This window comes from Physeter macrocephalus, chromosome 19, assembly GCF_002837175.3.
Source record: "Physeter macrocephalus isolate SW-GA chromosome 19, ASM283717v5, whole genome shotgun sequence".
NCBI lineage: Eukaryota > Metazoa > Chordata > Mammalia > Artiodactyla > Physeteridae > Physeter > Physeter macrocephalus.
This window is the reverse complement of record NC_041232.1, coordinates 16,228,275-16,242,876: the sequence shown is the minus strand read 5'-3', so window position 1 is coordinate 16,242,876 and position 14,602 is coordinate 16,228,275. Positions and strand designations below refer to the sequence as shown.

General features: G+C 47.6%; 1 protein-coding gene and 1 pseudogene across 1 annotated transcript in view; one reads left to right on the top strand and one right to left on the bottom strand.

Moving 5' to 3' along the window:
* Positions 1 to 14,602, top strand: part of CCDC60 (coiled-coil domain containing 60) — a 154,498-nt gene that overhangs the window by 76,642 nt on the left and 63,254 nt on the right. The window lies entirely within an intron of this gene.
* LOC114484409 (heterogeneous nuclear ribonucleoprotein A1-like) lies at positions 10,635 to 11,707 on the bottom strand (annotated as a pseudogene).

Sequence of the window (14,602 nt, the reverse complement as noted above, 5' to 3'; positions counted from 1 at the left end):
TTAGCAAGAGTGATCAGAGGCAGTGGTTTTGTAAAGGGGGCCGTGGGCTGACACCTGGACAGTGACACCTGAACGGAGTATTTCACAGGACAACAGATGGATGGGTGCCAAAGCTGGGACAAACCAGAAACGCTGGAGAAGCAGAAAGAAGGCCAGCGTGGCTGGACCAGAGTGAGGGAGACGGGCACAGGCTGGAGCCCACAGGGCCTCGGGCCTCACAGGCCGTGGCGAAAAGTTTGGGTTTTAGTCTAAGCGCGATGAGAACCCGTTGGAGGGTTCTGAACAAGAGAAGGATATGATCTGATCTTTAAAAGAACATTCCATCGGCTGCATAGGGACCAGTAGAAAGGCTGGGGTAAGAGATGTCGATGGCTTGGATCAGGCAAACAGCAGTGAATTGGAGAGAAGTGGGTGGATTTGTTTGGCGGCACAGGATGAGATCAGATGTGGGAGACCAGGGAGAAGGCGGGATCAACATGTTTTTATCTCTTCCGCCCTCACTGGGATGTAAGATGTCTCCTAACCTAGAAAATATCATGTCCACTCTCATGGTCCCCGAGTGTTTAGTGATGGGACGAATTAATTCTGTTGTCCATCCCTGGAACTTAGAAGTTAAAAATAAGGGGTGGGGGGCTTCCCTGGTGGCGCGGAGTTGGGAGTGGTTGGGAGTCCGCCTGCCGATGCAGGAGACGCGGGTTCGTGCCCCGGTCCGGGAGGATCCCACATGCCGCGGAGCGGCTGGGCCCGTGAGCCATGGCCGCTGAGCCTGCGCGTCCGGAGCCTGTGCCCCGCAACGGGAGAGGCCCGCAACGGAGAGAGGCCCGCGTACAGCAAAAAAAAAAAAAAAAAAAAAGGTGGGGGGAAGCTCTGTACATTAACTTAGGGAAAGTGAGTGAGGGAGATGGTTTACATATAAATCTGTGGGATAAACCAGTTGATGAGATGGCTGGGCCATTGCTGTCTCCATCGGGCTGGTCTCCCTCTTCAACTGCCTTCAAGCTGGAGTGTCCACTCTGCCTTATTTTTTGGGGAATGGCCTGTGGCTGGGAGGAGAAGGTGTTACTGTTGTCCTGCAACAGGGTCAGTCTGTCCTGGGAATCCCCAGGGTCTAGCTCAGTTCTTAGCATAGAGAAGCCACTCAATAAATATTGCTAAAGTTTATATTTGCATCATATCTTAAAACTCTTCCCTGAGGCAGGCAGGAAAGTTCCTTTTGCTCCATTTCTCAGATGAGAAAAGTGAGACTCAGCAAAGTTCAGAGATTTACTTGCAGTCATTGTATCAGTTAGCTATCACCACATAACAAGTCACCTCAAAAAGTCAGTGACTTAAAACAGTCACATATATTAGTGTTTATGAGTCTATAATTCAGTTGGGAGGTTCTCTGATCTCAGCTGGTCTCCCTTGAGTGTCTGTCCTCAGCTGAGGGTTAGGGAGGTGACTTTGCTGATCTTGGCCGGGCTCTCTCCTATGGTTTGGAGGATAACCAGCCATAGGGAGGTCTAGGATGGCCTTGGCCCTAACAACATGGTGTCTCATGCTCAAGCAGGTCAGTCAGGCCTTGTTCTCACCATGGCAGGATTCTGAGAGAGAATGGAAGTGTGTGAAGCCTCTGAAGATTTATGCTAAGAACTGGCAAAACATCACTTCCACCGTATTCTTGTGACCACAGCAAGTCACAAATCCAGCCCAGATTAAAGGTGGGGGAGGGGCTTCCCTGGTGGCACAGTGGTTAAGGAACCGCCTGCCAGTGCAGGAGACATGGCTTTGAGCCCTGGTCTGGGAAGATCCCACATGCCGCGGAGCAGCTAAGCCCTTGCGCCACAACTACTGAGCCCTCGAGCCACAGCTACTGAAGCCCGTGCGCCTAGAGCCTGTGCTCCGCGACAAGAGAAGCCACCGCGATGAGAAGCCTGCGCACCACAACAAAGAGTGGCCCCCGCTCGCCACAAAGAGAAAGCCTGTGCGCAGAAACAAAGACCCAAAGCAGCCAAAAATAAATAAATAAATATATATATATATATATTTTTTTTTTTTAAAAAGGTAGGGGAATAGACTCCACTTCTTGATGGGAAGATCTGCAAAGTCTCCTTGCTAAAGGGTGGAGATTTGGGGTCATGTCAGCCGACCACAGTCAGATAGCCAATTCTGAGCTAGCCTTTGAGACATGAGCTAGTTTCCCAAAAGTTAATTTGTACAAATCAGAGTCTCCCTCTTGGGAATGTAAAGTGGAAGCCATGTCAAGAATCAAGCAGGTAGCAGTGAGGGGAGAAGCTACGAGGCTCTGAGGAAGGGGGACCAGAGAGGCGTGGAGAGCTGTAGGGAACCAGGGTGTGAGGGGCAAAGAGAGGGAAGGTGAAGGAGCCGGGTGGGAAGTTAGAGGAGAAGACAGCAACCTAAGAGAAGAGAGCCCGACGTCATGTCAAGACTCAACCTGAAGACTTTCAGATCCTGCTACTGAGGTCCCTGAAGCTCTTTTCGGAGAAGATCTCCAGTTCCTCTTTGAGTTCCCCATCTTGGATTCCCACAAGAGTTTTCAAACCCTTTATCACCCCTATATGTACTCTTAACAGTAAACCCCTCTTGAGTGGAATAGCTTGGCAACCAAGGACCCCGAAGACTAAAATGACTTCTTAGTCTATAAAGACAGAGGAATCCAGAGGAAATGTGACACTTTTATCATCCCACACTCTTGCTGGGCTGCTTTATGAGTTAATGGTGTTTAATAAGGGACATTCCCTTTGGGTTATGGTTTGTGTCTAAGCTGGTAGGTGGAGTGAACTTCTCTTCTTGAAGCAAAAAGAGACGAAACGGGGCTTCCCTGGTGGCGCAGTGGTTGCGCGTCTGCCCGCCGATGCAGGGGAACCGGGTTCGCGCCCCGGTCTGGGAGGATCCCACATGCCGCGGAGCGGCTGGGCCCGTGAGCCATGGCCGCTGAGCCTGCGCGTCCGGAGCCTGTGCTCCGCAACGGGAGAGGCCACAACAGAGGGAGGCCCGCATACCACACACACAAAAAAAGAGACGAAACGAATAATTTAATTAAAAGTTAAATCTAGATGGGTGGCACATGTACCCCCACTCCTTTCTCCTGTGCCCAAGGCAGACATTACTGATGGATCACAGCACTCTTTCCATTTGAGCCCAGACTCGGTCTCAAAAGTCCTCTCAATTCAGCACTCCAGGCAGCTACCACCATTGATGAGAGTTGTTAAACAGGATGTAATTTATTTGTCATCTCTAAATTAGAAGACTCAAAAGGAGACTTTGGTGTCTATAATATGGCACCTTATTAATCCCAAATGAGGGAGGGCGTGTGAGAGACCAGCAGGAGAACAAACCTCACTCAAACCCCTTCATAAATCAGGCTGATCTTAATCAGGGAATTTAAACAGTTGAAAAATTGTTGTTGACCTCTGACATTTACTGACGGTTCTCAGTGGCTTCTGCGTCTCATCACTCAACACCCAGGACCTCCACATCCGTAGCCTATAGCCCAGAACTTCTTCATTTCAAAGTTTAAGGCCCGATTCTTCCCACTGCGCCCCACCCCCCCCCACCAGACTTGAGACTTGCCTCAGAGCCGCAGAATTGTTTAACATCACGGATTTATGTGCTGGTCAGTACTTTGGAATGCAGGCAAAGTTAAGCCTTCTGAATGGTACCTTATGAATCATTCAGAGAAGACCTTAGTTGCCCCACATTACATCATCCGCATGCCCTGCAGCCAGCGGGTGGACGTTAATGAGTCCCCAGCAGGTTCCAGGAAGGAAAGGACTTGGCCCCGTGTCCTTAGCCCGGAAATGATCAACACAGCCTCACACCCAAAGGGTAGGTCACTGCTGTGGGCTGGAGGAACCTGGCTTGAGTTAATTGCATTTTTATCATCTTGAACGTGACCCAGAGGCTGTACCTACTTTTTCTTTGTCACTGGTATCTTCGTGTGTCTTTGACACCTCTAGTTAACTGTAGTTCTAGGGCAAGTTTTCTTCTCTGCTTTTCTTGTTCCACTCTCCACTGAGGGTGGAGATCTTTGTTTAATTTCTCTCCTTATGGCTATGGCCGTCTCAGAGGATCCCACATTAAAAAGGAACTCAACTAGAAGACCATGTTTTCAAATTTAAGCATCAAAATATCTTGAACCCTTGAACCTTTGTTACATACAGGTTTGCACAAAACTCTGTTTTCTGAAATCCGTTCCCAGATGATAGGCAGTGTTCTCAGGCTTAGAGCCAGGCTTGGAGGGTTCACACAGTATAGTTGAAAGTGCACTGGCTTTGGAGTCAGCTGCGGGTTCAAATCTTGACTCGACCAGTTATTACCTGGGTGGCCATGAACGAATCAGTTCACTTCTGTAGAGCTTGGTTTCTTTATCTGTGGGATGCGTTGCAGGGATAAGAAGTCTGCTTCACACAGTTGTTGGGATTTGCGGGGGCAGATATGGGTGAAGAATGTAGGAGTAGGTCGATAAAAGGTAGTTGTTGTTGTCTTTAAGCTGGTTGTCCTGAGACTGTCCACAAGATATTCAAGGGCAGCAATGAAGGGCGTGAGCTTTGGAAGCAAAGAAACCCCGTCCTGTCACTCATCAGCTGAGTGACCTCAGCCTGGTCATTTTACTTCTCTAAACCTACTTCTCATCTGTATAATGGAATCAATGCCTTCTTTCAAGGATTTTTTTGGCGGGGACGAAATGAGACAATGTGCGTAAAATCTCCTGTTCTGCTTCACTTCCTTCCCTTTGCTCCTCCGGTGATCTGAAAACAGAGGCAAGACCAAGGGACTCAGAGTCCCACCCACGTGTGACAAGCTAGAAGACCTCAGGCTGGCATCTTCCGTTCCCTAGACCGCGGTGGTCTTGGACCACGCAAAAACATGCTCCTCACCGTTTCAGGGGAAGCCTGCATAGTACAGGCAATATATGCTTCTCTCCTGTGGGCAAGAAAATGATTTAACTCAGTTCTGCACTACCCTACAAAACTTTTAGGTAAATAGGTCCTAAGGTGAATTTACCCTATTGATTAAATGTGCACGCGTGTGTGTGTGTGTGTGTGTGTGTGTGTGTGTGTGTGTGTGTGTTTAAGAGACAGAGGAAGAAAAAGAGGCGGTCTGTTATCTAAAACAAAGACCTCACACTATATTTGGCTTCCCCAGAGCTGGGAGGGAACGGAGGGGATATTATCCAGGTCAGAGTTTGTTTCATTTGCATCCCTTTTTTTTTTTTTTTTTTTTTTTTTACCAGAGGGAGAGTCTATATCAGCTACATTCAGAGAGGAAATGCCAGGAGATAAAATACTGACAATGAGTGACGGCTGTTACCCTTCCACCATTTTCAGTATCACTGCAGTAATGCAGACCTCAGTCCCCCCAAACCACGAACAGAGGGAGCTAATGCTTTTAGGAGACACCCTGGATTTTAGCTCTTGAAGAGAACAGGTCACCTTCTCCAAAGTTTCCCCTTGTGTGTTGAGCTGAGCACCCATTCTACAAGATGCACCGTGAAGAAAAGTGTTCTGTGGTCACATAGGTTTGGAAAATGCTGTGAACTATATCCCCACCTCAGAGATTCCCAATTCACAGTGGAATTTCAAAGCTCTGCAAAGTTCTGTAGTAAGGAAGTCTACTTAAACGCACATAGCTCAGCGTTGGCTAATTTTTAAACCACGGACTTCCATTTCTGGCTACGTGGCAGATTAGACACCGTGAATGAGGGAAAAGACCCAGATAAAAGTCTGGATAGAAAATCCACTGATGCTGAATATGTGTCGCAGGATGGGTCACTAGGGAAGCAGTCTCAGATGGAGACTTGTGTGCCGTGGTTTATTGGGGGTGCCGTTGGGCAGTGGAGGCACAGGACGGTGCAGCATCCGGCCCGCACCACCGCTCACGCACCTTAATTGTGCCCTCTGACCCTGCTCGTGCCTGATTCCAGGTGTACCACTTCCATCTTATGATGGGTTATAACTGGGATCATACCTGAGTCACAGGGAATGTTCCGTGTGCCAAGAGGCTCCCTAGCTTTCACGCTTCACCTAGAATCGGTGATTACCCACGCTCCCTCTTTTATTATCTTCTCCGGTGCACCAGGAGACCCCGCACAACAGCCATCTAGCTCCACGGTCTTTGTTACCGGCACCTCCCCCAGACCTCTCAACAGCTTGAGATGTCGCACCAGCCCGTGCAGCGCCTCCCGTGGGTGTCTGGTCCCGTCTTCCCCGCTGGGACTGCTGACAGCTGCTCTTTCCGCAACCTACCGGGGCCACTCACTACTGCACCTACTGCCGGAGACGGGATGGGTGGCTTGCTGGCCCATGTTTAACACCCCACTCTTCAGTGGGGGGAAAATAATCTTGATATGTTGTATTTGCTCATTTCTGTGGTGTAAATACTCCCACCACAGCCCGCCGCAAGCTACTAATGTGATGGCACTGGATGGGTGGTTGGGAAGAGATGTCCACGTTCACAAGCTGTTGTGGCTTGGCCCAGCATGCCACTGGATCAGGTCCTTCCTCATTGCCAGATGGATGCTGGTTAATCCAGCTCCAAAATTCCATCTTTTCTTGTTGCAGATTATATTCCATTATAGGCTATATTACAAGATATTGGGTAAAATTCCCTGTGTTATACGGTAAATCCTTGTTGTTTATCTACTTTATGTATAGTAGTGTGTATCTGTTAATCCCATGCTCCTAATTTGTCCCTCCCTCCCCTCCCATTCCCCTTTGGTAACCCTAAGTTTTCTGTGTCTATGAGTCTGTTTCTGTTTTGTATATAGATTCATTTGTAGTATTTGTTAGATTCCACATATGTGATATCATATAGTATTTTCTTTCTCCGTCTGACTTATTGCACTAAGCTTAATATTCTCTAGGCCCATCCATGTTGCTGCAAATGGTAATATTCCATTCTTTTTTATGGCTGCGTAATATTCCATTGTATATATGTACCACATCTTTTTAAGCCAATTCATTAATAAGCGCTTGGGTCGCTTCTGTGTCTTGGCTATTGTAACTAGTGTTGTTGTAAACATTGGGGTGAATGTGTCTTTTCGAATTAGAGATTCCATCTTTTCCAGATACATACCCAGTAGTGGAATTGCTGGGTCATATGGTAGATCTGTTTTTAGTTTTTTAAGGAACCTCCGTACTGTTTTCTATAGTGGCTGCACCAATTTACATTCCCACCAACAGTGGAGGAAGGTTTCCTTTTCTCCACACCCTCTCCATCATTTATTATTTGTAGACTTTTTGATGATGGCCATTCTGACCAGTCAGTGTGAGGCGATACCTCATTCAGGTTTTGATTTGCATTTCTATAATAACTAGTGATGTTGAATATTTTATGTGCCTATTGACCATCCGGATGTATTCTTTGGAGAAATGTCTGTTTAGGTCTTCTGCCCATTTCTGATTGGGTTATTTGCTTTTTTGATACGGAGTTGTATGAGCTGTTTGTATATTTTGGATATTAACCCCTTGTCAGTGGCATCGTTTGCAAATCTTTTCTCCCGTTCTGCAAGTTGTCCATTTGTTTTGTCGATGGTTTTCTTTGCCGTGCAGAAGCTTACAAGTTCGATTAGGTCCCTTTTGTTTATTTTTGCTTTTATTTCTATTGCCTTGGGAGACTGATCCAAAATCCCATTTTAGAGTCTACTTCTGAGGATCGCTCTTGCACCTGACTGCTGTAGGTCAGTTTCCCTGGGACAGACTCTGAGATGGAGATTTTCGTGCAGGTGGTTCACTGGGGAGTGCTCTTAGGAGCAACGCCCTTAAGCAAGTAAGGGCAGCAGGATGGGCAGCGGGGAGAAGTTGAGCTAAGAAGCAATCACAGCGCAAACTTCAGATGAGCCCGCAGGGCGCTCTGGAGGTGGGATGGCCATTCTGAGATATCCCAGCTTTAGAGGCAAGAGGACGAGACCTTTGTTCTTGGAGGAACCAGTCGCTGAATGCAGGTTTCCTCTAAGGAGGGGCATACCCTTTATTGAAGCAGCTCCTTTTATTTGATGACAGATCCCGGGAAAGGACTCAGCTATGAGCCCTCAGCAGACACCAGCACCTCGAGAAATGGGGGCCTCTGTCTAGAAGGGGGATTCTGGGTGGCATACCCCAGCATCCCCTGGAATATGTGTCCAGAAAGAAAAGCTTGAATAACAGGAAGAGAGAGGTTGTGAAAACACAGCTGAACTGACAGTGGAACGTTTTGTCCTCATGCCCAGCCGTCCTAAATTAACATCCCACAGAGGTGGTAGCATTGCCTACCGCGGTCAGTTTGGGAATTGATCATCTAGTCTGAGGCCCCCACGTCCCAGGTGAGGAAACCATAGCGCAGAGAGAGGAATTGCCTTGTCCAAGACCGCAGGATGTGTTAGTAGCAGAGCTGAAACTCACATCTACTCTAGGGCCTTTGTTCCATGTTGTACTTCTTGCTTAATGTGTGTAATTTTGCAGTTTTGTTTAGTTATTTGAATAATGGCCATTTTCACCACTAGACTGAAGGCTCCCTAACAACAGGGGCCATATCTCTTTCTCACAAATACATTGTCAGCGTCCAGCACAGTGTCTGGAATGTACTTGGTGTTTATAAATACTTCTGTTGAATGAACGAATGCATGTTTCAGAATCCCTCTGGCTTTTTTTTTTAGGCATCAGGCTGAGGGGACAGGGGGAATGGAAGGTGGCAGGATGCATCCCTGAAAAGATCAGGCGGCCGGGCTGAGCCACGAGGAAACCTAGCTCAGAGCAGTAAGCACGGACACGTCATGTGAGTCCATGCAGGCTTTGAGCCAGACTTCTGGGGTTCAAATCCCAGCTCTGTGGCTTACAAAGCCACCTAGTGGTGAACAGCCTTCCTAATTTCTCTGATTCCCCAGAGTAGAGACTTCAAAAATACTTTCTTCCTCTCTCAGGGATCTTGTGAGGATTAAATGAGTTAATAAAGCACTTAGAACAGTGCCTGACACATGGTAAATACTTGCTAAATGGTAGCTGCGTGTGTTACATCCTTCATGTTCCCCAAGTGACTGTAACTGTTGTACAGTATGGTCATGATCCCATGGATTTCTCCCTGTCGCCAGTCATGGGGCTACAGGCAGAGCTCAGCACGAGATCCAGCATGTCACACCCGATCCCAGATTCTGAACCTCGAAAGTCCGTGTTTAAGGGACCATTGGAGCAAATCTGATACCGGGTAGGAGCGGAGAGTGAGGACGGATAGTTCGTAAGTGGAGGCTGTGCAAATGCAGCTGTTACTGCTGGATTTCCATATTAATTTGAAATCTCTTCCTATTGGGATTGTTCAACAAGCCACTATTCTAATGGATGTAACCACAGGCTGTACAATAAAGCACTAATCCACCACTTAGCGCAAATGCTGCCTGCACTAAGCCCTGTAATTTTTTGAACTTTTTATTGGAATATAACATAATACAGGAAAGCACACAAATCATTAGGCCTACAGCTCAATAAATTTTCACAAGATGAACACACCCATGGAACCCACACCCCTATCAAGAAAAGGAACATTACCAGGCCCCTCAGAAAACCTCCTCATGTCCCTTCCAGTCACTATCCCACCCCAAAGAAAATCACTCTCCTGACTTCTAAGACTTACATTTAGTATCTCCTGTTTTGAACGTTGCGTAAGTGAAATTGTACAGTTGGCACTCTTATCGTGTCTGCTTGTTTTTTTTTTTTCATTGGACATTATGTTTCTGAGATTTATCCACACTGCCTCACAGAGTTGGGGTTTGTAATCCTTCAGTTTCTGGGCAGTTTCCATTGTGTGAAGGTAGCATAACATACTCGTTCTGGGATTGATGGGCATTTGGGTGGTTTCCACTTTAGGGCTATTATGAAGAGAGCTGCTATGAACATTCTTATGCATGTTTTTGGCTGAACGTGTGTGTGCATTTCTGTTGGGAACATACCTAAAAGTGGAAACGTTGGCTCTCAGAGCTCGCGTAGGCTCAGCTCTAGTCAATACTGCCAAACAGTTTCCCGAGCCCTATCTTTTAAAGAACTTTTAAAAATACACGGATAAGATGATTTAGAAAAACTGGAAAATATGGAGAAGTAGATATTAATCAGTAAAAGAACCACACTCAATTACATCACCTAGGAATCATCCCTATTCATATTTTGGTATGTCAACTTTTATCAATATTTTTATATATACATGTGTATTTTTTTACCAAAAAAAAAAAAAAAATAGGGCTTTCCTGGTGGCGCAGTGGTTGAGAGTCCGCCTGCCGATGCAGGGGACGAGGGTTCGTGCCCCGGTCCGGGAAGATCCCGCATGCCGCGGAGCGGCTGGGCCCGTGAGCCATGGCCGCTGAGCCTGCGCGTCCGGAGCCTGTGCTCCGCAACGGGAGAGGCCACAGCAGTGAGAGGCCCGCGTACCCCCCAAAAAAGGGAAACCAAAAAACAAACAAAAAAACCCTTTGTTGGAATGCTTTACACTTTCCACAGACCAGAAACTAAAATAACCTGTTATACAATTAGTCACAAATACAGTCCTCGAGTTTTTTTGCCCATACACATGAGTATTGTCTAGAACATGTCTTCTTTGTAGCAGCTAGGCCCTGCCACCACCGTGCTTGGCTGAGTTCACAAATCTCTTGTAAACTGCAGCTTCCCTGTCCCTTCTCTGGCTCTCCTCTCCTGCTGAGCTTTGTTTCCTGGCAGTAATCAAAACCTTCTGCCACTGCCATAGCTACTGCTGCTGCTGGAACCACCATAGGCACCTTGGTTTCGGGGTTTGGCAAAGCATTGGCCTCCACCACCATAGGGGCCAGAACTTCTAAGTTTCCTCCTTTCATGGGTCCACAGTTTGAAGATTGATTGTTGTAACTGCCAAAATCATTGTAGCTTCCACCACCTCCAAAATGGCTTCCATCGTTACCGAATCCATTATAGCCATTTCCCCCGCCACCATAGCCACCGCCACCACGGCTGCCACCAAAGCCACCCCGACCACTGAAGTCTCCTCCACGACCAAAGCTGCCATTCCCACCAAAACCCCCTCCACGACCACCACCAAAGCTTCCAGAACCCCTTCGACCCCTTTGGCTGGATGAAGCACTAGCCATCTCTCTCTTAGATAGGGCTTTCCTTACTTCACAGCTGTGGCCATTCACGGTGTAGTGTTTCTGAGTGACGGTCTTGTCTACGGAGTCATGGTCGTCAAAGGTTACGAAAGCAAAGCCTCTCTTTTTGCCACTGCCTCGGTCAGTCATGATTTCAGTCACTTCAGTTTTCCCGTACTGTTCAAAATACTCTCAGGTGGTGTTCGTCAGTGTCTTCTTTAATGCCACCGACAAAAATCTTTTTCACAGTTAAGTGGGCACCACGTCTTTGAGAATCTTCCCTTGAGACGGCCCTCTTTGGTTCCACAACTCTCCCATCCACCTCGTGTGACCTTGCATTCGTGGCCGCATCCACGGCCTCCACGGTGGCATGTGTGACAACGCCGAAGCCTCTGGGGCGCCTGGTGTTTGGGTCCCTCGTCACCACACAGTCTGTGAGCGTTCCCCGCTGCTCACAATGGCTCCTCAGACTGTCGTCGGTTGTTTCAAAGCTCAAGCCTCCATGAAGAGCTTCCGCAGCTGTTCGGGCTCTTTGGGTGACTTTGACTTAGACGTGACGGCAGTGGAGTGGGGGGGGGAGACGTCAACGATGCTTACTTGGCGGCCTCTACGGGCAGAAAAGCCGTCCATTCTTTAGGAGAGATTTTCTTATCACCTGTGCGGGGACCCAGAGTTTTCTCATTCCTATCTGATTGGAAGGAAAGTCAAATGCTGGGGAGCACACAACTAAGAAGCTTAGCGTGCTATAGTTTGTCCTTTGCCTTGAGAGACGAAGAGCTAGATACTTTTCAGACATTGTTTTTAAGATTAAATTAGTTAGTACACAGAAGGCATTTAGAATATGAGCAGCTGTATCATAATGGCCATCTCTTTTGTAACATAGAGAGGCTACAAATTTAAGTCGCACTTCTTACATTTTTCCAGGGGGCCATAGGAGCCATCCCATGGATTTTTCACAGGAAGTCAAGTGTCTCCCTCTAGGAGCTTCACCTCCCCGTTGAAATGTCTAATGAATAGCTTTATTGGTTACCTTCCACACCCAGAGGTGGAGGGAGGAAATTGGTGCTGTGTCCTCCATTGCTCCGCACTGCCACAGCGTGTCGCTGTCGAGAACAGGTCCTCCAAGCTCTTCGGGACCGTACTAGCCGTTCTTCCTGACGTCTCACTGATCCACACCATCACAGCTCTCAAATCCCATAGGGTTTGATTAGGAACCTTCCCCCAGACAATCAGGGCTACCTGCATGTGAGAGGTTACCTTTAGGGGCTCCAAGATGCCTTTTCCCTGATCAATCTGAGGGAAGCCACCCTAGTGTATAACCGTAGAGGTTTTCTGGGGCTTTTTCTTGTTGAAAAACTTACAGAGAGAGCACAATTTTTTTTTTTTTCTATTGAGCAGCCCAGATATGTCACATAAATCATTTCAATAGATGGACAGTAATGTGGAATGAGACATTTTCCCAAAGTCAAACCTCATCACAGCAGAACACCGCCATCCCCCTTGGGATTAGAAGGACCCCTTACAAACTTACTTACCTGGACTTTATCTTCCCAAAATTTCCCACGGAAAGGAGAATAAAGTCAGCAAGAATGCTTGCAGAAGCACTTTTCTGCCCTGAGCTTCAAGAAAATGCAGGACAGTCAAATCAAACAGCCTGAGAAGTGCCGAGAATGATGTTTCAGCAAGTTCCCTTAGATCGCATGAGGCAGACAGACAGGGTTTTGAGGGTCAGGAAATTCTGACTGTTTTGATGCTGCTCTGTCAGGCCCATGGGTACCATTTAAGGAAAATGCATGTCCTGGCCCTTCAGCACATCTGACTGTGTGTTTAGCTTTAGGAGTCATTCTCGGTCAGATTAGCGCCGAACAAGAGTTTCATGGCAGAATGTGGGTGCAAAGTAAAAGAAACCAATTAGAACATTGCTTTGCAAGATAATCTTTAAATCAGAAGAGCTTATTCGGGAATCCATTAAATAAAGCCAAATCCAAACAACTAGTTAAGGCGAGAATCTGAATCTCCATCCCTGCCCTGAAACAGCCCAAAATGCACATTAGCTGAAAAGCAACCTTTAGATCCAGTGAACTTTCTCTGAAGGTCTCCTACTACCCATTGCAAGGACTGGGGTGGGGAAAGGAGTGGTATATGTTCAGAACAGGGCTGCCCCTTTGCACAGTTCCAGGGGCTACCATTCACAATGTATGTTTCAGAGTGAATGGCACCCCCAAAAAACTCAATTTGTAGAATACAGTGTAAATAGGGGCCCTGAGGTTGTACAATTGAGCAGCTCTTTATTGATAGTTATACGAAGATAAAAATAAGAGCTTAAAGAGCTCTCAGGGCCTGGGGCCTGGGAGCGGGGAAGTGTTGGAGAAGGGATCAGAGGCCAAGTTATTGGTAAGAGTGTCTACGGTGTTTTGTAGACTAGATACTGCCTTAAAAAGAGTGTGTTTGGACTCATTTACCTTTTCCCTGCAATACCTCTGTGGTTCTTTGAGTTTACACCCTTAGGACGTGTTTGGTCTAGAAAAGTGACTAGGAAATGACCAGGTAAAAAGGCTATAGAGTTGGGGGAGGGATCCCTGGCAGAGAAAACACACGATCGCAGCCAGGACAGGACCTGGAGGATTGGGTGACTGTAGACACCTTTTGCTAAGTTCCTGTTCTGTCTCAGACACTGGGCTGGGGATTGATGTAAGGTCATCTCAGATGTGAGAGGAAGGTGAGAGTTTAATTCTGGGCTCAGGTGGTAAACAGAACTTTCAAACTGAGGCAGCTCAGCAGACCCTGGGTAAATGGGGGCCGGTGGTGGTGGTGGTGGTGGTTGGGGGGCCGGGGGGTGGGGGCCGCTGGCCGTGGTCCTGAACAGAGGTTTTGCATCTTCCGGGATCTCTCTCAATGTCCCATGACAAAGACAAGCCGTGGCAGACAGCCGCGCCACGTCCAGGGGGCCATCAGAAGCCGCCCCTCCTGACGGCAGCCAAGGTCCAAGTTGTGAATTGAGAAGGGAAGCCTTTCACCACACACTGCCCCCAGCAACTGCACCGCGCCTCAGACCCCTGCAATTTCCCCTCATACTGACGCTTGGCGAAAAAGCTGTTGTGAATTCCTGAGCAGTTCTTGTTCTCCAGCAGGTAATCCCCACCATCGATCAAGCAGAAGAACACGGGTCAAAAGCTCACAGGCTTGTGGTCTTGCGCCTGATTCCATCGTCTGTTGTCTGTTTCAAAACTGTAAGCCAGTGGTTCTCTGGAGGTTGCCACTGTGCTCCAGAAGAGCCCTGTTTCTCAGGTGATGCATGTTTTCTGTCCACACTGGCTGGTCCATGAACAATCCTTCCATCCCATTTAGTCATTGAGTACAATGGGTAGTAATGGGTATTGCAGGGTGGGGCTTACACACACTCTTTAAAAACAAAAAAAATACTCGGCCAGTTTATCTCCGAACCGAAAACTGATTGCCAGACTGCTTCCAAATGGTGTGCTTTTTTTTTTTTTTTTTTTCAGGTGGGGTAAGTTTCTGTGTGTT